The sequence below is a fragment of the Lethenteron reissneri genome, chromosome 32 (assembly GCF_015708825.2).
Source record: "Lethenteron reissneri isolate LAM-NWPU_2019-01 chromosome 32, ASM1570882v1, whole genome shotgun sequence".
Taxonomy (NCBI): Eukaryota; Metazoa; Chordata; class Hyperoartia; order Petromyzontiformes; family Petromyzontidae; genus Lethenteron; species Lethenteron reissneri.
This window is the reverse complement of record NC_083810.1, coordinates 11,777,660-11,801,861: the sequence shown is the minus strand read 5'-3', so window position 1 is coordinate 11,801,861 and position 24,202 is coordinate 11,777,660. Positions and strand designations below refer to the sequence as shown.

Here is a 24,202-nt window from a genome sequence, read left to right as displayed (position 1 = left end):
CCCTTCATCCAGCAGTGGATTGACCCTACTACGCCATGATTACACCCAACATACATCATATTTTGACATTGCAAGGAACGTGTATTGGCGTGTATTCTCTGTCTGTCTCGCAATTAAATGCAATGCGTGCGCTCCATGCATCCGTGCGCACTCTTCAGCTCGCTGTTCCTTTGCCTTCGCATGGCAGTGAAAGATGGTGACGGCTTGAAGAGGCCGCAATCTAGCAGTAGGATCGATTAAGGCTGTTGATGATGTAGGTGTATGTAGATGTATCACCATTCGGTAAATGTTCTACGGTGAGAACATCGGATTCGTCGATTTTATTCGAACGGGGGTACATCAAATTGTTCAACGGCGATGGACAGACACCCAATGCATTTGTAGTTAAGATGTTCTGGTTAAAATTGTAATTGTAACTCCGAAATAAATATCTATTGGTCTCGGGATCTTTGACAAGTGGTTACATCTTCATTCATGAAGAATAAAAAAAAGTACTTTAAAGTTACTCATCATAGGAATCTAGCGACGTCTGTGAAACTACTGGACATCTGTGAACAAAGAGCTTTAGAACTCATCGGATTCCTCCGCTATAATTAAATATTCGGATTCTGTAATGTTGACTTTACTCTTGTGCGCTCCAACCTAAAGTCGATGCAGTGACGCCACTGATGCGAGACTGTGTAATGTATGTACAGTCAGTATGTTGAACTTCTTTCACACAAGACGTAGCCGACCGTGATAATATATAATCGGAGGTGCGGGAGGGGAGGGGGGGATGGACAACAAGCAAAACACAACAAGACAACGCACACCCGACGTGAATAGGTGGTAGGCGAGTCATCACGCAGCGGATAAGCATGAGCGAATCAATTAATCGATTCATCCAATGAAGCATTCTCTGCACTTACTACACGTGCATTGCATCAGATCACATGTGCACATTATCAATGCCTCCAGATTTGTATATTATGGTAATGTTGTCACGTGACCCTCGCAGACACCATAGGCGCTCCGGTATATGCAAATTATGTTCTCAGTTTTTAGAAGCCAGTCTTTGGAAAGAGTGCTGAAATTATCCGATAATTTGAAACAGATTACTAAAACTCGTGATGCATGCACACAATCGCGTGCGCAATGTTAGATGTTTTAGAATTGTATATCCCGCACTTTCGGTTAGCACGGTTAGTCTACGTATGGTGCGAAAGAAGAACAACATACATGCATACATTCAACATACACACATGTCGTATGTAACCGCTCACGTGGTAGACACCAGCCACGATATTCCGCTACATTCATCACAACTTTGTTTAATTCAGGAATCGCCCGAACTCTTGTGGAGTTACACTTTCAATATCGCTGCTTGTTGTTGGCCTTGGCATTTTACACTTTTGGGCCATGCGCTCAGCTAACGTGATTTAAAAATATCAACAATTAATTTAACTGAAGCAATCGTTTGGTAAATCGAATTGTCACATTTGATCGAATGGAGAAAAGGACGAAAATAGTTACAAAAAGTCTGCATTCAATAATTTTTTGGGGGGATCTGGAATAAAACATTTGACTTGTATCGTAATTACCCCAACCACTCCATAATCTGATTGAACACATTACACGTTTTATATATATATATATACTATGCATATATATATAAACCTCAGTTATAACTCATATATTGTAAAATTCCCAATCTATCACTTCGCAACGGCTTGGTGGTTTTTATTTTTATTTGAAACTCTCCGCCAAGCGCAACAACGCTGACTTGCACAAAACGACCACGCATGGATAGCCTCAAGATAAATTAGCCCGCCGCGTGAGTGAGTAATAATCCTGAGTCTCCCATTATGAACAATACATGTTTAAATCATAAATCTATGACGTCTCAAACACCGCGCAGTTCGCACGAGGACCCGGAGACGTTCACGTTCGTTTTGTTTTCGTGCTAAAAAAAACGAGGGCTTTGGCGCTTCGCTCCGCGTGCGAGCCTCGCCGCACCACGGGGCTAGAACAAGGCTCAGACGACTTGAAGCTTTCGTGACTGCAGGAATTCGTGCTCTTTGAGTCCTTCGGTAAAGTCACGTGGATATGTTCGAAGGAAATCTACGACGTTTCGATGGCAACACAAGCGGTCGTCATCGGGACGACGACCGCTTGTGATGACGCCCGCTTGTGTTGCGATCGAAACGTCGTAGATTTTCTTTGAAGCTATCCACGTGACTTTACCGAAAGACCCACAGAGCACGTCTCAGGCGTGTGAGCTCCACCACACCGCAACTGCAGAGAGAGAGGGAGAGAGAACCTCTTCGCCGGGTCTTTCAAGTCGTCGTAAATCATCGCGCAATGTCGCTGCATAATCGCCCACCTCTTGATTATACTTCACGCATCGTGCGAAAATCACGGCGCAAATGTACAGAAGAAAATGTGTTAGATGTGACCTACTGTACAGGGCTGTCCTGATGTCTTGTGACTCCCCCAAATCTCCCTCCCCCCATTTAATTCTCTAAAACTTACATTTTTGTTTTTAAAAGTAAGGTTTATTTGAAACAGAAATTAATATGCAAAAGGAGAATTTAAAAAATCGGGTTCAAATAATTGGAGGTCATCTGGACCACCCTGTGTATAACCCAGTATATAACCCAGTATATAATCCTATTTATATAACGCGCGTATTATGACAAGAGTTTCAAACAATGACACTTCACCCTCAATGTTATAACGAAACATGCAATGTGCTCTAAAGATATATGATATTCGATAAATACATTATTCAGGGTGGCCCAAAATTCAGGACGCATCGGGATGTTTAATGTATTGTAACACTCGCAATTAAAACATTTTAATTGTTTATTCTGCAAGTTGATATTTTATCTGTTCTCATTTTCATGTTTATTTTCTTCCTCTTCATCCTCTGCGGTCACCTCAAACCCGTCGTGAACAAAACTCGACCAAGGACCCTGAGCGAATTGAGACTGAAACATAATTGATGAATGTTCAAAGATTGCACTTTGTAATCTTAAAATAGGTCCAATTTTTTTCTCTCCAAAAAAAATCTCCATATCATGCATCATGCATTCACGTGAATGGACGTCCCTTTCCACACGTGTTAAAATAAATTAAATAACCCGGTGCGATTTGTTATAAGAAATATAATAACCCCCCGTGCCTTGACTTGTGGCCCACCCTGTATACAAACACGCATCTAACTTGGTGGGCTATTCAATTGTCACAATCAAGGATCGACATTGGGTACACGAAATTGTATTTTTCTACACGTGTTGATAAATGTAGCGGTCCTTTGGCAGCTGCAGGTTCCACGTGAAGCAGCAACGGTGGTATCAGTGGTTAGGGTAGTGCGCAATAGACATCGCGGATCCAGTTCGAGCCATCGTGATGAAGTGTGATCTAGTAATCGACGCGGCGTCTAGAGGCCTCCATCTCTGTGTGTGTGTGTACGTTGAACTTCTTAAGATCGCAGCGTACGTAGCCAAACGTGCTAATCATCCTTTCTTGCGCACGCGATTTGATGTTCGTGAATGTACGCGCATGGTGAGCTGAAGAGGCGATATCCACTCGATGAATCCGTGCATCGGTTGCGGGCAAGAAGTGACCACTTCATTCCACACACAACACGTACAGAGATCCCACGCATAGCCTGAACAGACTGTTGGGGCAAGTGCTGTTAGCAGGCGCAAAGCGCACGAGGGGGTGGTTGACCGCCTTTGTCTCCCCAGTGCTGATATTTCACACACCGCTCCACGTATACATTTGAGGCTGAGTCGACCTAGGGGAAGCCCAGGACCGGTTCAGATAATCGCCACTGGTGTTGGCTGTGAGCGGGAATTGAACCATGGTCGCCGGGTTCGTAGCGCAGCGCCCTAACCGCTACACCACCGTTCCACACACACACACAGACACACAAGACAAAGAACCCCCGTACAGGCATCCAGGCTGCTGGAGCAAGTGCTGTCTGCGAGCAACGCCCGAGAGCCGGCTTAGCCCGCAACGCCGTGGTGCGGCCAAACCACCGCACACTTTCGATGCTGCGTTTACGCACGCTAATGGTTTAAGGCTGAGTCGACTTAGGTGGGGGCGGGGGAAGGAGAGGGGGGGCTAGTCTATGCCCTGACGGCTTTTGCCGCACTGATGTTGACCGTGACCCGGCAATCGAAATGGGAACGGCCGCAGCAGCCTTCGTCTCTAACGCAAAGTTCGCCGGCCGCTACGCGACCGCTCCCAACACAGCAGTGAGCGTGTGTGTGTGCCTGTGTGTGTGCGTGTGTGCGTGTGTGTGTGTGCGTTTGTGTATGTGTGTGCGTGCGTGTGCATGTGTGAGTGCGTGTGTGTGCCTGCGTGTGTGTGCGTGTGTGTGTGTGCGTGTGTGTATGTGTGTGCGTGTGCGTGTGTGTGCGCGCGTGTGTGTGTGCGCGTGCGTGTGCGTGAGTGTGCGTGTGTGTGTGCGTGCGTGTGCCTGCCTGCGTGTGTGTGTGTGCGTGTGCGTGCGTGTGCGTGTGTGTGCGTGCGTGTGTGTGTGCGTGTGTGTGTACGTGCGTGTGTGTGTGTGTGCGCGTGTGTGTGCGTGCGTGTGTGTGTGTGCGTGTGTGTGTGTGCGTGCGTGCGTGTGTGCGTGCGTGTGTGCGTGCGTGTGCGTGTGTGCGTGCGTGTGTGTGTGCGTGTGGCGACCAATCATAGGTGCTACTCCCTAACAGCACTTGCCCCAAAAGTATATTAAGGCTACACGGGGTATCTTTGTATTTTGTGTAACTACGAAGACAAAGATGCCATGTCTGTGTCTGTGTGGTTACATGTTTGTGTGTGGCTACAAAAAATACGAAGGTCCCCCGTGTAGTCTTAACAAACTGTTGGGGCAAGTTATGTTACGAGTAGCACCTATGAAGGCACACGAGGGGGTGGATGGCCAACGCCACGCCCGACCGCCTTTGTCTTACCAGTGACCATGTGTACACACTGAACCGTGTACTGATTTGAGGCTGAGTCGACGTAGGGGAGGCTCAAGACCGGTTCAGATAATCGTCACTGGGTGTTGACTTGAAGCGGGAATCGAACTCGCGTCGCCGGGTTCATTGCGCAGAGCGCTGACCGCTACACTACCTCTCCCCCCCACACATACACAGACACATACACATTTACAGACACACACACACACACAGATACACACACACATATACACACACACATATACACACACAGATGCACACACACACAGATACACACAGATACACACACAGATACACACACAGATACACACACATTTACAGACACACACACAGACACACACAGATACATACACATTTACAGACACACACACAGACACATACACATTTACAGACACACACACACAGACACACACAGACACACGCATTTACAGACACACACAGATACACACACAAATTCACAGAAAAAGTCTGCCGGCAGTAGTGCGTGACCACACAACACCCTCTGTGTGCCGTGTGGGCCTTCGTAGGTGCTCCTCGCGAGCACCACTTTCCCCGACAAGTCTGTTCAGGCTCCACGAGGAGTTGGGGCATACTTCGTCTTGGTGGTTGCACGCGCCGACCTCAGACGCGGAGTTTGGTGAGCGAGGCGTGGGGCCGTGGGTCGGGCAGTTCCTCATCCACCTCCGTGCAAGTGGGGAGACGTGGAAACGACTCGTCGAGGGTTTTCGCGTCCTCCTCCTCCTCCCGCTTGCCCCCCCGTGCGGTGCAAATTCGTCGCCCCGTCACCACCGCAGCCCTCGTTGGCAAATCCACCGTTGGCGCGTGGGTTCGCTGGAGGTTATTTTGACCATTCCTCGCCACGTTGCCCAGTGCGGATTAGCGAAGTCTGTTGGGATGTAAATGCCGTCGAAGAAGGGACTTTGCTCGTAAAGACATGCGATGCTAGTAGCAAAAGTAGCTACATATGTAGTAGCTACTACATTATTAGTAGCTACATATGTAGCTACTACATATGTAGCTACTTTCAAGGGCCCCCGCGCTAAATGCTTTCAAGCTATCAATTCCGGTTCAGTGATTCTGCACTTGCGCTATTACTATAGCACTATACTGCCCTTCAATTTTTATGGACGACTGGGTGTTTAAGGTTAGCGATTTGTCGTATTATTTGGGTGTATAGAAAATGAAAAAATACAATTACTTTACTGCGCAAGCTAAAAATTTGTGTTTTAATATTTACGTTGTTTTTACTTTATTTAGGGCCCCTTTATACCATATGCTACAGGCCCCGCACTAGCTTAATCCGGCACTGCATCCGATGCCCTCCCCCAAAGAAGGTTTCCTCGGCTGTACATGGTGGTAACCTATCCCACATTTCCCGAGGCGCCTCACCCATGCGCACTCAGCAAGAACTCTCATTCTATCGGCGGCCAAGATTATGATCCAGAGTGACAACAATGTTTGTTATAGGGCATCTTATGTAATCTCAAAGTGTCGTTCCGTTCATTGGGTATCATCGTCATCAACGTCCTTATCATGCACGTCAGCGACGGATGCCTACCACGCTTCTCCTTCTTTAGCCACCGCTTCGCTCAACCTTCACTCTCGATCTCCTGTCGTCCACATGTCGACTCCATCTCATCTTGCTCTTATTCCCTTCCGTGTGTGTCTGTGTGTCTGTGTGTGTGCAGCGTCGATAGGTACGGGGAGCGGTGGTGTAGCGGTTAGCGCGCTGCGCGACGAACCCGGAGACCCGAGTTCGCTCAAGGCCGACACCAGTGAAGATGATCTGAATCGGTCCTGGGCCTCTCCTAGGTCGACTCAGCCTAAAATGAGTACTTGGTGCGGTGTGTAAACATCGCCACGATGGAGACAAAGGCGGTCGGGCGTGCGTGGTGTTGGCTACCCACCGCCTCATGTGCCGTGTCGGCCTTCATAGGTGCTCGCTAACAGCACTTGCCCCAACAGCCGGTTAAGGCTACACGGGGGATCTTTGTCTTTTTTTGCAGCACCTTTTGTCCCCGACTCGCTCACGTGACGCGTTCCACCCGGTGTCGTCCTCTGGACTCTGTCTGGTGAAGTTGTGTTCACCCATAAACTTATATTGGTCGACAGTAGATTCTCCGCAGCGTTCATAACGCATATCGAATCGTTCTCCGCCAGCAAGCACCTCTCGGTAACTATAGTACGGTTTGGCTACGTACGGTGCGAAAAAAGTTCAACTAAGATCGCTCTCTCGTCGAGTTGCTTTGTTTGTCCAGAATTCTAGCAATCTATGAAACTAGCAAAAAGATACGTACACCTGGACCTTGATTTTTTGTTATCGATACACGTTCTCCAGATCTTGTTCAGCCTGCCTGCCAAACCAATCCTCGTCATGTTTAAGTCATTCGAATCACGAATTTGATTCAAATGATGTCTGCACAACACGCGGGTAACGCCAAATGGACTCGCACAAATGTACCCATTTGTTTTGCGCGAGTAAAGATGGGTCGTGTTGGTTTGGCGAGTGCCGATGTAGGGATAAGATATTGGGGGACTTTTACAGCGAGGCTTCGCACGTGGGAAATGCGGTGCGCGTAGTTTCATCATTACAAATCACAACGCTTTATGCGCTATCGTGTTCACTGTCAAAAAATAAAATGTTCGTTCAAAACTTTCGCGGTAAAACACATCGTGCAGTGTGTACTGCTGGGATGTTTACAAGCGCAGCTTTTAGAGGCCCCCTTTCAATCCACCGCGGGATGAAGGGTTCCCCACGCCGCGAAGGGCCATCGGGGATTGTTCGACCATACTTCACCCCGCTGGACACCAGTGCGGATTGGCGAAAGGAGAGAGTCGGAAGTGTGGGGCTGGTGACTCGAAACCCTGTCCCGGTATCAGTGAGCCATCTACAACGTTCAGCGCGTAGCCTGGAATCAAACTTTAGCTCTGAGGGGTTTGGCAGGGATATTGCGCCAACCGTTGCGCCACCGCTCCACCACGTTCAAACAATCATACTATATTATTATTATTATATTTTTTAAAAAGAAAGTTGTACCGGCTGGCTGTGTGTTGTCTATTGCTTCTCTATTCTTGGTTTTTTCGGTAAAGTCACGTAGAAGGGAAATAATAAAATAATAAAAATAAAACATAAGATAAATTCTCACAACGTTTCGGCCACAACGCAAGCAGCCGTCCTCAGGTGTCTTTCCGACAGCCCTGTTCTTCACCTGAGGACGGCTGCTTGTGTTGTGGCCGAAACGTTGTGAGAATTTATCTTATGTTTTATTTTTATTATTTTGTTATTTCCCTTCTACGTGACTTTACCGAAAGAACCAAGAATATGAATCCATGCAGTCACGAAAGCTTTAAATCGAAATGTATTGCTTCTCTCTTTACTGTCCTATCTCCTGCCATGGTTACGTCCGGAGGGAGGGGAGAGAGAGAGGGAGGGGAGAGAGAGAGGGAGGGGAGGATCGCATGTAACACAAGAATAATAATAATGCACTACAGTTTGCACGAACTGTGTTCGACTCCTGCTTACGTTGAGATTGAAAACTCATTTCTTCAGAACTGATATTTGTGTTTAGGTCGATGTCCTCCCCGCCGCCGCCGCACCTCCGATTAGCGCGGTTGGCTTCGTACGGCGCAAAAGAAGTTCAACATTCGTACAGTTGACATCTGTAACCACTCGCCTATATGCACCAATAGAATAGTAGCTTCTGGGTAAAGTGCCGAGAAAGAACAAGATATCGTCATGTGTCCTGCATTTAAAATATGCGAAAACATTTCCATTATAATTATACAGTGTACAATTTTAAAGTGTCCAGTTAAAGTCGACGGCACGCTGTTATGATTCGCGTGCCAAATCTGTGTTGATGTTTTCGTTTATTACGTGCGAAAAATATAACCGCATCATGCATTTTTTGCGGATTAATTTGTTGTATGTATAACGAAAAATGTATATTTTTTAAATCTAGATTTGAAGTTTCCGTGACTGCAGGGATATTTCATACCTACGTGACTTTACCGAAAGAATCAAAGTGTATGTTTTTTAACAGCCCAGCATGCGAAACGCTACGAGTAAGTTATGCAAGGCAATTACACTGTTAATTTATATTTTTCACACTCATTTTAAATCATGCTCACGTATGCAGCACTGCGTATGTAGTTGGCCCATATGTACACCGACATAAACGTTGAATTGTATACCTATCTATATTGCATTTCACACAAAGAATACACAATGTTGAGCGCATCAGCTAAATCCAATATATGCAATATATGCACCGTAATATCCAGTGTGTCTGGCATTGCTTCGTTTGAAACAAACAAAAACCGTACGGTGTGTTTTAAATGGTTCAACCCACACCGTGCAAACTCAGTCGAGGCTTATACCCAACCTCTTTTTCCCCAAAGCAGATATAGAACGCCGTAATCATTGGACCAATTTCCACCAAACGACGTATCCGCGGGCTCTGTACGTTGTTAAAAACCCCAAACGCGCAACGAAACATCACCAAGACCAAGTCTCCCGTTATACGCAAACATCATCATCGTCATCGCCATTATCAGCCACTGAAAAAAACCTCCCCCGCCCCCGTTTGGTTTCGTCGCCACGTCTCTCACGGATCGTGCGATGCAATAACGGAAGGCTCGTGAGAGATGGTGACGAGCTCTGATGCAGTCAACAACAATCGCCGTTCGCCACGCCTCGGTGTGCACATTGAGGCCGCGCGAAGTGTGGACGGCTCGCTGCTGGCAAGGAGTTCACGCGACAGACTCGGGTGTTACGCGTTCAACTGACTTACATGACTGACAGATGCCATGTAATAATCCACCCAGCGCCTAGTGGATTATAAACTCCACGTCCTCGCGACGCCCACCGCGCTAAGACGTTCCCGCGTCCATCATATTCTTCCCCATTCAAATGAAAATCAACTCGTCACACGCCGCACGCGCCCGATGCTTGTTCATCACGCTCCACGTGACGAGCGAATCAATAAATGCAGCGTCAGGTGGAACAGGCGCGCGCGCACGCCGATATATCGATCTTCATTCGAGTCAGCTCGATTAGCACAGCGTTAATTGCTCGGCGTGCGAAGTGGGACGTGTTTAACAATCATCAGGCGCGTGCAGCGTGGGACGAGTTAATTCGTATTTGAATGGGGAGTACATTTGTAAACGCGGAAAGACGGAGATTGGTGGTGCTGGTGGTGGGTTGGCGAGGATTGGAGTTTGTTAACGCGTTCATAATCTACAGCGATTGTGTGAATATCCACAGAGTCCACAATGAGTCCTATATCGGCTTCGTCGTGAGCGGCTGTGGCAATGCAACTATGGGCCATGTTTGAAACCACTGCAGTCTTGCGCTCCTTCAAGGGGAAAATAGCAACATTGACATGAACTCTGTCTCTCCCGCAAGTTTTCTCGTCGTGACTAACAGACCACGACGTATGGAATTTAGCTTCTGAAAATCTTGCTGTCTGCAAGAATTAAATGGACTCGTCGGCAGCATTCCACTGCTGGATGAAGACCTCGTCGAGTGAACGTCTTCACTCGCGACCCTGCGATGTATCCTGATAGTCCACTGAGCACCATGCACAAACGACTGATTATGTAATCGCAACATCTCCTCTGATGTATAATTTAACAACGGGTTCGGCACGATGGTTGAATGTTGAGATGTTTTCTTGGTTCTTTCGGTAAAGTCACGTAGAATGGAAATAATAAAATAATAAAAATAAAACATAATAAAATAATTCTCACGACGTTTCGACCACAACGCAAGCAGCCGAAACGTCGTGAGAATTATTATGTTTTATTTTTATTATTTCCATTCTACGTGACTTTACCGAAAGAACCAAGAAGATGAATCCCTGCAGTCGCGAACGCTTTAAATCGAAATGTTGAGATGTTGTGAAAGATTAATCGTTAAACAAACAAAACCCTCCCGAAAATTCTCAAGTTTTGAAGTTAACTTCCCGAGTTAAGTCCGTCGAGTTTAGAAGCTCTCTTTCAATGGTGGCTCTGGAACGATCTTCAACAGCGCGTGGCAGAAGCACTTTGACCACAGGCGAGATGATAATTGTTTTTTTTACCGTTCTATCTGGTAACAAAACTGACACCTTTTTTTTACAAGGAGTCATGTTTGCATAGACCACAATACCTGCAGCCATAATGCAAATAAAAAACACAACTCTGATAATGTGTGCACTGTCCTTGAAGTTGATTGGTCCACACCCGAGACAGCTTTCCTTAGAGCCTAGTCTCACATGGGTTGGACCAGATGACGCCAAAAGGCGCACAACTCAAGGACAATGCACCATCAGAGTATGAGAGCTCGGGGTAAGCATTTACACCATTGGAACCACATTTGCCAGTAAAAAACATGATAATTGTTTTTTCACCCTTCTATCTGGCAGAACAAAACTGACAGATAGAAGGGTAAAAACCAATTATTATATTTTTTACTGGCAAATGAGGTTCCAATGATGCACAGGCGAGATGTTGGCGAACACGCGGCGACTCTCTCTGATCTCTCTACACGTGCGCCACCAACACCACAGCGGACACCTGGAACTTCAGATGAACGAGGCTCCTGAAGTAAAATCTTGCGCACTAACAAAGTTTGTGAGTGCGTCTGTGTGGGGTGGGGGGTGGTATCGGATCCATTAGCGCGCTGCGCTATGAACCAGGGCACCTACCTTCGATTCCCGCTCACGGCCAACATCGGTGATGATTATCTGAACCGATCATGGACCCTCCCCTAGGTCGACTCGGCCTCAAATGAACACCTCGCGCGGTGTGCAAACATCGCCACTTTGGAGACAAAGGCGGTCGGGCGTGGTGCTGGCCACCCATCATCCCCTTGTGTGCCGTGCCGACCTCAATGGCGCTACTCGCTAACAACGCTCGGTCTGTTAGTCTGTGGATCTTTGCCATCGTCTGTAGTTCTATCGGACATGTATGGGTTTAGAGTTGGCCTAACAAAGGCTTAATTTCTAACTATATATTTATTTTCCGGGTCGCTGCTTCAGATTGGCGTCGGTGGTGGTTTGACTATAGGAGCCACAGCCAAAGCGAGGGGTGATACTGGATGTGGTGTACCGGGTGTGCGGACATTTCCCCGGACGCGCCCGACCGTTACAGACCCGGATGAAACGAAGTCTTCTCCCCCCCTCCCCCTGCATGCGACTCGTGATGAAAATCTTCACTCGACTTCATACGCTTAGACACGCGGCGTTATCGGAGTCGGTGCCGGATTATCCTCGGAGCAAAAGTATCTACAACATATGTAGTAGCTACATATATAGTGTAGCTACTATGTATGTAGTAGCTACGGGCCCCGCACTTGCAAGGGCCCCCGCGCTAAATGCGTTCAAGCTATCAATTCCGGTTCAGTGATTCTGCACTTGCTCTATTACTCTAGTACTATACTGCCTTCAACTTTTACGAACGACTGGGTGTTTAAAGTTAGCGATTTGTCGTATTATCTGGCTGTATAGTAAATGCAAAAATACAATAACTTTACTATGCGAGCGAAAAATTTGTGTTATAATATATGTTTTTCATATAAAATGTAGGGCCCCTTTATAACATATGCGACAGGCCTCGCACTAGCTTAATCCGGCACTGATCGGAGTCGGTTCCGATAACACGGCGTGGATAGTTGTTACCGACCCACCTCCTAACAAGTTTCAGGCAACTGGCTAAACGCGATCTCTCTGCGACGTTGACATTGTTTGTCGTTGGGGTTTTGTTGTTGTTGGTTGTTGTTGTTGGTTGTTGTTGTTGGTTGTTGTTGTTGGTTGTTGTTGTTGGTTGTTGGTTGTTGTTGTTGTCGCGCAGCATCACGGATCTCCCCTTGTGAAATATTTTGGGGGGAGGGGGAGAACTGGGTCAACTGGATCATCCGTGCTTTGGTTTGTGTTGAGTTTGTTGTCCTTTCCCCGCACCTACGATTCGCATTGGTTGGCTACGTACGGTGCGAAGGAAGTTCAACATACAAACAACAAAACGAATAACCTCAAGCTAATTATCATTTAGATTTGAAGCTTTCGTGACTGCAAGGATTCATACTCTAAGGTTTTTTTCGGTAAAGTCACGTAGGTAAAAAATAATAATAAAAATAATAGAAATAAAATTATTACGATTTATTATTTTATTTCTATTATAATCATAATACTTTTTTTGTATTATTTGTATTTTTATTATTTATTTTTACCTACGTGACTTTACCGAAAAAAAACCCTAAGATTACTAATTATCATTATTTCCTGCATGGCTGATACCGTTACGGGCGATCCGTATAGCTACTTTACCGGACTTGAATTTAAACGTCAACTATTTAAACTTATTTAAATGTGCGAGTGTCCGCGTTTGCTCCAATCTACAGCAATACCCCGGTTTAAGTCGGGGATGCGTTCCTGAAAGGTGCGACGACAAATCTCGAAACAACGTCAATCATCAAAGCCGATATCCAGGGTGGGATGGTGGCGGTGGTGGTGGCGGCGAAGGCTGAGAGGCGACGTATAACGAGAAAGGGCAGATGATGATGGCGATGTTGTCAGCGACGTAAACGTGGGTTGAGGCGACGTAAATCGAGACGAAAATCGGGGAATTGCTGTACAGCGTGGTCCAGATGTGCTGTGACCCCCCCCCCGAATTTTTTTTGGATATAATTGACTAGTATAACTTTCCCCCCCCCCTCCGATACTTTTTCATTTCTATTTGCACACTCATTGCGAAACACAACATATTAAGTTTCAGAGAAATGAGTGGGGGGAGCGGCGGGGGGGGGGCGTCACAAGACATCTTGAATCACCCCGGACATCGGGAGAGAAGACAAACATTGAACGGGGCCACCGGGTCGCGTGTCGAGACTTGAACGCGGCGTGTGATGATGTGGCAGCGACTACTGCTGCTGCTGCTGTTGTGCCAGAAACGTCCCATTGAGGCGTATCTCAGCCGGGAGGAGGGAGGGTGGTTTGGGGGGGGGGTCAACGTAAGGCCGCGGTTTTTGTAGACGATTGCCCGCCCGCCAGCTCGCCCGTTCCAAGAGACGCTTGGTCTGCTGCGGCTAATTCTGCCGCACGCTGCATCTGGGGCGGGGGTGGTGGCCGCTTCAACATCTGTCCGCCACACGCCCGTGGCGTCAAGCTGCAGGGCACGTCGAGTTTGTAACGCGTAAATACGCGCGCGCGTGTGCGTGTGTGTGTGTCTCTCATTTGTGGGGAGCGGTGGCGTAGCGGTTAGCGCGCTGCGCTACGAACCTGGTGACCCGAGTTCGATTTCCCGCTCACGGCGAAAATCCGTGGCGATTATCTGAACCGGTCCTGGGCCTCCCCTAGGTCGACTCGGCCTCCAGGGAGTAGCTGGTGTAGTGTGTAAACATCGCCGCTGGGGAGACAAAGGCGGCCGGGCGTGGTGCTGGCCACCCACCCCGTCGTGTGCCGTTCTGGCATTCGTAGGTGCTGGGCTATAACAGCACTTGTCCCAACAGTCTATTACAGGCTATACGGGGGATCTTTGTCTTTTTTTGTCTCTCCTTTGGACTGTGTTACTCTGAAGCAGTGTCCGCGACTGCACGCATGGGCGACTGTGTAACTCTGTGTCAGTCGAATGCGATTGTTCGATTGCACTTCAGAGTTTTCTCGAAATTCAAATCGTCCACGACCAGGGCCACGTGATCTATAGCGCCAACCTTTCACTCCACGATTCACCGAGCCGTTCTGGTCTCTCTATCGATGTGTTATTATGAAGGGTCATTTTCTACAAATGTTGGCAATCATATATATATAAATAAGCAACTTTTAGGACGGTTGTTATTGACGAATGTTTTCAGATTTTTTTCCAAAAGTTATTTTGCTTTCGTGCACCACTACCATCAATAACCGCAGCATCACCAGTTAACTATAACACGAGGGCGATCCAGATACCCCCACAATAATAATAACAACGTATAAGTTTACAGCGTTGCATCGAGAAAACTTACATTCGTTTCAAAGTCTGTAACAAGGTACCAACAAATATCAACACGCACATGACACCACCTCCCCGACACTGAATATTCAATCATCATATTGAGATGCAAGAGGGTAATTAGAGATCAGTGGAGTATCTGTAAATAGAAATCCCTATGCTATATATATACGGCATCACTTCCGCGAACAAACAATATGCTGGTGAAATTTCGATTTAAAGCTTTCGTGACTGCAGGGATTCATTTTCTTGGTTCTTTCAGTAAAGTCACGTAGAATGGAAATAATAAAATAATAAAAATAAAACATGAAATAATTCTCACGACGTTTTGGCCACAACGCAAGCAGCCGTCCTCAGGTGAAGAACATGTCTGTCGGGAAGACAGCGTCTGACGCTATTTCCCTTCTACGTGACTTTACCGAAAGAACCAAGAAGATGAATATGCTGGTGGTTACTCAGGGGCCATCCATTTAGTCCGTACGCATCGAGGGGGGAGGGGGGGTCAACCAAATGCGTACGCTCGGGTATAGGAGGGGTCTACTGATTGTCCGTACGCATAGGACACGGGGGGGAGGGGGGTGAAGCCTCGATAATAATTTGTCGACATTGGCCTTCAAATGAGCCACAGTTCAGTGTCTCCAGCTGTCAGACAACAAGGACTGCCGGGAGAAGTGGGACTGTGGGAGAGGTGTCACTCGTGTGCCACCGTGCCCCTGACTGCAGCTATCACGCAGCTCGGCTAAATAAGTGGCCAAGGTACACCAACTTAATTCTTTAATGCAGCCGGTGGTGGGCTATCTGTTTGCTTAAACACGTTAATATTATTAATTCTTGATCGTTTCTGCGTGGATTAAATATCGGCCGTTCTATAGGATTGGGGGGGGGTGCGTCAGGCGTACGTACGCAGGTGGGGGGGATGGATACATTTTTGACAGATTTTTGCGTACGTACTCAATGGATGGCCCCTTAACGAGTAAAAACAACGAGTTTATACTTCTCGGCCATTTATCGATCATCTGCCGTATGAATGCCTCCTCCCCGCGACGTGGCGGACCCATGGAGGTTGTTTGACCATACTTCACCACTCTGGTCGCTGCAGGTTGGTGGATTAGGTGTCGGTCCAAAGGCTGATTCGGTTATCTCTCCTCTGATGAGAGTCGTGGCCTGGAATCAAAATCACGTGATTGAGCCGAGTGCAGTGCGCTAACTGCTGCGCCACCGCTCCCTCACGACTGTGCAAAGGATATGCTAGTTAGCTTTGCACTTCGATGATTTTGTTATTACTTGGAACCGATGCGTCGCTTCATTGTTACGTAGTGTAAATCATTTTTTTTTATCAATGTCTGCATCGTTCAGGTTACACGACACGTGACGGGTTCATTAAAAGCGATAACAAGGAGCGGTGTTTCTTCTTGCTCCCATCAATCGGCATGAAGAAAGTTCTGGACGTTGCAACCGATAGGAAATTTCCTGTACAAAGGCTGGTCAACCGAAACGTCGCTGTGTATCTTTTTTTTGTTTCCTTTGATCCTATTTCTTAAAAAAAATGTATGCACACTACTCATTACAAAATCTGTTTATTACTAAACACAACGCGATGGGCCCGTTGTGTTGTTCTCAAAATGTTTTGACCTGTATCTGCATATACATTTTAGATATATATAGTGTACACATGTAGGATATAGCCTGCACACAGATTTAACGGCGTATTCTTGAAGGGGATCTATTTTTCCTTTCGCTCAGCTGCGGCAGGGAATACATTTCAACGAGAGACATTTCACACAGCCGTCAGACCACACCGCCATCTCAATGCTTCTACTGCGACTACTGCTCAGAATCGTGTTTTTGTACGATTAATCTAGTAACCCGTGTACAAAATATACACATTTAACTACATGTATGTTAAACTTCTTTCGCACAGTACGTTGCTAATCGGAGGTGCGGGGAAACGGATAACAATCTCAACACAAAGATACATTCTAAAGAACTGAGTTTTCAATCAAGATGATTAATTATTTAAAAGTGCGTATCTCCAGGGGCGTCCGAATATCGGAATGAAGAGCGTTCCAGACGGCCGCAGTCGTGCATCTGAAAGCGCGTGAACGATTCACAATGCGAGATGAAGGACTCCTCCTTCCTGCGCCGTGCTTCGTCTTGGGGAGGAGGGGTGAGGGTCGTGTGAGCATACTTCACCACGCTGGGCAGTGCGGGTTGGTGAAGGGAAGACACCAAGGCAATATACTCTTAGTTCTTTCGGTAAAGTCACGTTGGTGAAAAATGAAATAAAAATTAATAAAAATAAAAACAAAAACAACAAAATCACGATGTTTCGGAGGCAACACAAGCTTCCGTCTTCAGATATTTTGCTGTGACAGTGATTTTATAGTTTTTTTATTTTTTCTTAATTTTGATTTCATTTTTTACCTACGTGACTTTACCGAAAGAACTAAGAGTATGACTCCTTGCAGTCACGAAAGCTTCAAATCTACCCCAAGGCAGGTTCGCATATCGCTCGCCACTGACGTTAGCCGTGGTTACTAAACTACTACACTTTTATAGCTTTTTTGCAAAAGCGACCTGGTCATAGCGCATCATAGCTCGATGAAGCGGCTCATCACGTGGACATGTACAGCAGCCAAAGACTCATGAACGCATGTCGATTCCAAATGTAGAGGGGAAAAAAACGCAGGACTTGTAAAATAATCCTGGCGACCACGGGGAGAACATCGAACCCACGACCTCCTGCGTAGTAGGCGAGGCAGTTAACATCTCGTCACCGTGGCACTCCGTTCGGAATTGAAATCGAGTCCCTGGGTGTAACATCGTGCCGTGTGCCAAGCATTCGGCTACCTCTCCAATCAACTTGTAGACTATACGCGGCTTCAGTAAAAATCACACACTATTACGGTGTTTCGACAGCCAGGGACACTATATGAACTTTCGACATTGACAGCAAGGACCATTGCCTCATAAGAGTCGCGTATTCGGTATAGGGTAAAGGTGCAGCCCTGCAACTGTGTTCTCACGTCACTGTTCGTGGGAAAAAGCCTCCACTAGAATATCTACTCCAGTGGGTATTTGGCCTACTCTTCCACACTGGCCGGACATTATGGAAGATGTGGGAGCTACCCACGCTTTACCGCACCGCACGCGACATGTCGATCAACTGACTGACAGTGGTTGTGCCTATTGATATTGCTCATGGGTGGACAGATGCAATGGGAGTTAATAACAAGTGTCCCATTGTTGTCAGCTGCCGGGACGGGAGATCGATTAAACTAGGCTACATCTGGATTGCAATTCCGGTGTGCTAACCGATTTAACGTTTTTTGTTTACTTGTTCGTTTATTTTACACAGTAAGGTAACACTGAGCTATACAGCTGTTTTTCAGAAGCGACCTGGCCACAATTTATATCTCAACGAAGTGGCTCATCATCATGTGGTAACGTATAGCAGCCAAATACTCTAAACGCACGTTGATTGTAAATGTGGAGGGAAAAACCGGAGGGCCCAGATAAAGAGAGACACGCAAACTCCAAATATACAGCAGCAGGCGTCAGATTCGGGATCGAACCCACGACCTCCTGTATACCAGGCGAGGTAATTAACATCTCGCCACCATGAACCTCACGTAGAGTAGAATAAAAACAACAACAACAACAACAAAAGCGATGAGGACAACAACATTGTATGCGGGACGGTGATGCAACTTTAAAAATTAACAAAGATACACAGTTTGAGTGATGCTGCAGGCATTTATTCAAAGGTACGGAAATCATTTACAGTCGCTATTCGTTCGACAACGCAATTACCAGACTTAAATAGTGAACACGTGCATGGCTGCCCTTGTTGCACCTATAAGTGTACACAGTCTCAGTGGGTCCAGGTGCATATATAGATATCACTGTAGTCATAAAAACAATACAATGTAACGAGTACTATATGTACATCTTATTGTACACTATATATAAACAGGATAACATTGCACCAGCTATATCGGATATATGTAAAAAAAAACTATATTTCATCACAGAAACAGCATATAGCATGTTTGGTCTGATTGTTTGTGTGTCTTATAGATACAGAATATGTTTAAAGCGTATTATAATTTACAACCCTTTTATCATCTCCGCCGTGTGAGTTGTGGGATGTTGTTTGACCATACTTCACCACGCCGGTCAATGCGCGCTGGTGAAGGGGTTTGGGGGAGGGCGTGCTATGAGTTGGTTCAGATGTTAGTCCGCCCACGGATGTTAGCCGTGGCCGTGGAATCGAACGCAGGTGAAGCGGGTGACTAGCGCAGTGTGCTAACCACTGTGCCACCGCTCGTTTATAGCGAATACTTCACGTACTTAATCCAAAAGGCGGTCCAACACGTTCTGCTGGGTAAAAATGAGCCATACCCTTAAACACATGCTCATTTGAACATGTAATGTCTGTGTGTGTATATATATATACGATTAGTAATATGAATGTTACATGTGGAAGTAGCAGTGTCACCCCCACTTTGATTCCCGCTCACAACCAATTGCAGAACAACAGTGGCGAATATTTGAACCGGTCCTGGGCCTCCTCTATGTCGACTCGGTATTAAACTAAGTACCCGGTGCAGTGTGTTAACATCAGCACCGGGGGAGACAAAGGCGGCTTAGGCGTGGTGTTTTTTCTGGCTACCCATGCCCTCGTGCGCCGTTCCAGCCTTCATAGCCGTTCACCAACAGCACTTGCCCTAACAGTCTGTTAAAGACTATCCGGGGGGGGGGGGATCTTTTATCTTTGGTGCATTTTGTGAACTATCGAGCACCTTGATCCGTGCGTCTCTAAACGCTGGATAAGAAAGTCGACGCGTCTCGGTGTGCGCGCGTGTGTATGCGTGGGTGTCTCCGAGGAGCGATAGTGTAGCGGTCAGCGCGCTGCGCTATGAACCCGGCGACCGAGTTCGATTCCCGCTCACGGCCAACACCGGTGACGATTATCTGAATCGGTCCTGGGCCTCCCCTATGTCGACTCAGCCTCAAATGAGTACCTGGTGCGGTGTGTAAACATCACCACTAGGGAGACAAATGCTGTCGGGCGTGGTGCTGGCCACCCACCCCCTCGTGTACCGTTACGGCCTTCATAGGTGTTCGCTAACAGCACTTGCCCCTACAGTCTGTTAAGGCTATATGGGGGATCTTTGTGTCTCCGGGTAGGCGCGTGCGCATGATGGACGTGCTTCTAGCGAGCAAGGCTTTCGTGAAACTCCATCCAATGCGCAGTGATCGCCTGCCGCGAGTTAGCACCATTAGGCCACGATCGATGTATTTTTATTATTGGTGTGTGATGTGGGGGGGGGGGGGGTTAGCACGCGCTGCGCTACGAACCCGGCCACTCGAGTTCGATTCCCGCTCACGGTCAACACCGGTGACGATTATCTGATCCGGTCGTGGGCCTCCCCTAGGTCGACTCGGCCTCTAATGAGTGCGGCGTGTAGACATTACCAATAGGGAGACAAAGGCGGCCGGACGTGGTTCCTGGTCACCGACCCCCTCGTGTGCCGCACCGGCCTTCATAGGTGCTCGCTAACAGCACTTGCCCCAACAGTCTGTTACAGGCTACACGGGGGGTCTTTGTCTTTGTGGTGCGCGGGGTCTGTGCGATGTTGTTTGTGTTGTGTGTGCGTCTCGGGGTGTGCGGGCGAATGGTTACGATGCCACTAGACCAGCGGCAATGGCTTTCGATCGCAATCGAAACCTGCCTCTGCTCCTCCTCTAGATCGACTCGGCCTAAAACGAATGCCTTCAAGTGCGATCAACGTTAACGTAATGATGGAGGGAAAAAAAAGAGACGAGCGGACATACGTGCTCGAGGTTTTATATATTCGGATGATGACGACGATTCATGATGGTGATGATCATTATGACGACGATTAATTGATGGTGGTAATGATGATGTTGATGGCGATGATGATGACGACGATTAATTGATGGTGGTAATGATGATGTTGATGGCGATGATGATGATGATGATGGCGATGATGATCATGACGACGACGATTTATTGATGGTGGTAATGATAATGTTGATGGCGGCGATGATGATGATGATGACGATTAATTGATGGTGGTAATGATGATGTTGATGGCGATGATGATGATGATGTAACGCGTGATGACTAGCATCGTCTGACGTCATCAGCCGAGTTCGAACAAAGCCGTGAAATAGTAAAACCATCTTAACAGGCTTGTGTTGCAATGGACACACGTTAGATTTTGCTCTTATATGGCGAAGCGTAACTCTATAAAACCAAGTATAAGCCCGTAAAGTTGAAGACTGTATTGTAAAATGAAATGGTTTATTTTTATCATCATATAAATCAAGATTTACCTCCGATTGACGATCTGGCCTTATTTTAACTTGGAGCACAGAGCAGCTGTACACATGGACACGCTGATGAGATCAAAAACGTTCGAAACCAGCCCCAGAAAGTCTATGCGCAATAAAAATGCATGCTGCCTGTGAATGTTGGTCTCTAAAACCAATAAATAGGCTTATTGACACAAAAACACAAACCTACAGGATTCATAATTGCCGTAAGGGTCAGATCGCGTGAGTAAAATGTGTGTCGTGCACCCTTCTCCACCCGACAGAGCCAATGAACAAATATCATGGGGCGACTTTTTTTTTGCCAGTATCAAAGTACGATTCCTTGCCAAGGGTTTCCATTTGGCGTTTGAATATCTTAACACCCGTTTTATCGACACAAAGGGTAAAACAACGCCTATTAGCAATTTTCCGATGAACATAGTCGTCCCGCGATGCACAAACGTGCCATTATGTTACCGCCGAATCAGCCCAGTCGGTGTTGTCGATGGGGGGGGCAGCGAGCCCACAACCTTAAACATCGTGGCACGATGTCTCGACTCCATCGATTGGCCGTGTCGAGCGGACGAAGTGGTGTCTGCGTGACACACGCGCGCGCGTTACGCGTACGCGCTCTGGCCCGAAAGGTAAATTGTATTTATCAATCGTCTGATGGTGGCCGCGAAAGCCTCGCTTGACACGTGCCGCAACTTACAACGTGCACGTCTCTACGAGTGGCGAGACGTGGTCGACCGCCGGTTGTCTTGACGTAACGACTCGGCATGCGTAAATAGTTTTGCATTAACATTTGCGAATATCGTCGGATTATTTGTCAATGACACAGAACACGAATACAAAGACCACCCCCCCCCCCCCATGTAGCCTTTAACAGACTGTAGGGCAAGTGCTGTTAGCGAGCACCTACGAAGGCCGGTGCTGGCAAACGAGGGGGGGTGGGTGGTCAGCACTACGCCCTGGCCGCCTTTGTCTCCTCAGTGCTGATGTATACACACTGTACCAGGTACTGATTTGAGGCTTAGTGGACTTAGGAGAGGCCCAGGTCCCGTTCAGGTAGTCGTTGGCCGCGAGCGAGAATCGAACTCGGATCGCTAAGTGCGTAGTGCGGTGCGCTAACCGCTGCGCCACCGCTCCCCACACACACACACGCGCGCGTAAGATACGCGTACATGCGTGTGTATAGCGTGTACAAAACATGATCCCAACGTGCAGGGGGTGCTTATTAAACTATTGGCAATTGAAAAACGTCAAAATACGAAGCTCTTACAACAACCACTCTGAAATAACCGTGTACAGGGGACGGCGATTGCAATAAAACACATCACACGCGCGCAAACACGCTGTACATTCTGCAGGCAGGCGCTTTGTTTACAGGATGTGTACGGAGAATGTGCGGCCTCTGTCGGCAATACATCTCCACAATGTCACACGGGGGGGGGGGGGGGTAAAACCACGTTCGTACATCCTAGATTGCCTCCAGTTCAACCGAGACGCGACGCACTCCGTTTATTTTTAAGGTGTTGTTGGTAAATAATGCAAAACGCTCTGTGGCAGTAAATAAAGTAGCGCTTCTGGCGATCGTCACACACAACCTAGACTCGTCGTCTTCTTGTATTCACTACAAATCGTTGACATGTCTATATATATACCCGCTGTCTAATAACAATAATAGTGGCAATGAAGCTTTTTGTGACTCTACATTCCCATCCACGCACGTTCCATTTGCTCCCCGACTTTCACCAAAAACCAGCACCGCCCAGCGTGGTGAAGTATGGTCAAATAACCCCCCCTCCTCCCCACCGCGACACGACCAACACGGCATTGTGGAGGCTCTCGATCCAGCAGTGGATCACCAAAAGAGATGCACGTGTGTGTGCATGATAAAGGCACGTGTTTGTATGGGGAGCGGTAGCGTAGTGGTCAACGCGATGCGCTACGAAACTGTCAACCCGAGTTCGATTCCCGCGCACGGCTAAAATCGGTGACGATTATCTGAACCTGTCCTGGGCCTCCCCTAGGTAGACTCAGCCTCAAATGAGTACCTGGTGCAGTGTGTGGTAAAAATCGCCACTGGGGAGACAAAGGCGGCTGGGTGTTGTGCTGGCCACCCACCACCCCCTCGTGGGCCGTTCCGGCCTTCATAGGTGCTCGCTAACAGCACTTGCCCCTACAGTCCGTTACAAGCTATACGGGGGGAGGATCTGATTTATCTGCATGACAAAGGCACGCACGGAGGAGTCTCTGTGCACGTGAAGTCTGCGTCACGCTGTGTGCACTGCAGTGTCTGCACGTTCAACTTTTTTTTTGCTTCGCGATCGGACGCCCGCTTTCCACGGGCTCCAACGTCGCACTCCGCCGGGGGCGGGCGAATTACTCGGTCCACTAAAATGGCATTGGTCGTATCGAGCACGCGCGCGTAGAGGTGGAACGTCGGGCCGAGGTTTGCGACAAAGAGTGAAACCGACTGCGCGTTTCTGTGAGCCAGAAGACAACCGATTTTAACTTTTCGTGGTTTTGTAGAGTCGTAAGTATAAATGTCGGCTTGCTCGTCCAATTCTATAGTCAAAGTATTGCAATTTGCATCGATGAGTCGCGACCTCCATATGCTATACACATTATACTCGGTATCGATTACATGGGCTCGCTAAAGGAGGGTAATTATTAAAAATATATATATATATCCGTCCACACGATCAGCTTCTGAAAATGTCGGCTTGACTAGTTACGTAATGAAAAACAAATGCTGTATAGTGTAACAATGAATAGCTCTTTGGTATTACATTTTCTAACGTTGTTATTTATAGATGTTGTTTTCTTAAAAAAAAAAGAAATGTTCGCCTCTTCTATTCATCGAAAATGTGAAACTTGTTCCATTATTCGTGGAATTTGCCAAGCATGCCAATCTAATAAGACCTTCCTGAAAC

General features: G+C 47.3%; 1 protein-coding gene across 1 annotated transcript in view; it reads left to right on the top strand.

Annotated features, from left to right (window-relative positions):
* The window catches only part of LOC133350037 (trafficking protein particle complex subunit 2-like), a 112,675-nt gene that overhangs the window by 27,143 nt on the left and 61,330 nt on the right, over positions 1-24,202 (top strand). The window lies entirely within an intron of this gene.